We start from the raw sequence: 1171 nt of genomic DNA on the forward strand, positions 1-1171 counted from the left end.
TTATTAATCATCAAGTGGCTATTGGGTAAATAATATGACAAGAAAAAAGAGTGGAATCATGCTATAGGATATTTAATGTGGACCATGCCAGGAGTGAGCAGTATCATTGACCTGCTATGGAGCATATGAATCTAATTATGTGAATAATTGAGCTTTTCAGATGCATTACCTATTAATTAGGCACGAATTTTGACTATGTGTGAATAAAACCCCAATAACAGTGGTTGAAACAAGGGAGAAGGGTGTTTCTTGCTCAGGTAAAACTCATGTGTAGGAATTCAAGGACATCTCATAGCTCCACAGCCTTCTGGAATTCAAGCTACCTCCAGCTTTGCATTCTGTCATCCCTAAGACAGTGCCTTGTGTTTAGGGGTCAGGATTGAATTTCAACCATCACATCAATAATCCCAGCCACAACAAGGAGGAAAGTAAGAGGAATTGACACTGCCCTCCATTTTAGGACATGCCCCAGAAATTATGGACACTATTTCTGTTTATGTCTCAGTGGTTCACACTTAGTCACATGGTTGCTTATGCAAAGGAAACTAGAAATTTAGCTTTAATTATGGGAGACCATGTTCTCAGCTAAAATTCTAAGGCTCTTTTACTAATAAGGAATGAAAATAGATATTAAGAATTAGCAGGTGTTTTTTTCAGCAGGCTGACTTTCATTATTGAATTGAGCTGATTAGACATTTATAAAGTTTCTTTCTTGAAGCAGGAAGTTGTATTACAACTGGTTCACACATATTTTTTAGTACACCTTTGAACATTATTATAAATCCTGGTATTTCCATCGTCAGTTATTTAATATTTTTCATGAAGGATATTAAAGTCTTTTTATGAGAGGAAAGCGTTCTAATGCCATTTGTGATGTATTTTGTAATCACAATGTAGCCTGGGAAATTTCTGGAAGGTTTTTGTTTATACATAGTTTTATCTAATACATTATAAATGAGCCTAACCTTGTATTTAGGTTCTGACACAGTATTCTGACACAGAAGAGGCTGGAAAGTTTAATTATCCTGAATGTTTGCTAATACATCAATTTCCTCTATATTTTCACCCTATCCAGGAAAAAAAGCAAAGTGTTGATAAGCTGTGAGATAAGCAGATATCATGACTTCCTCTTCCATTCTCCAATAAAAGCCCTGCCACAATCTCAATCCCC

This window comes from Callithrix jacchus, chromosome 4, assembly GCF_049354715.1.
Source record: "Callithrix jacchus isolate 240 chromosome 4, calJac240_pri, whole genome shotgun sequence".
Classification (NCBI taxonomy): Eukaryota; Metazoa; Chordata; class Mammalia; order Primates; family Cebidae; genus Callithrix; species Callithrix jacchus.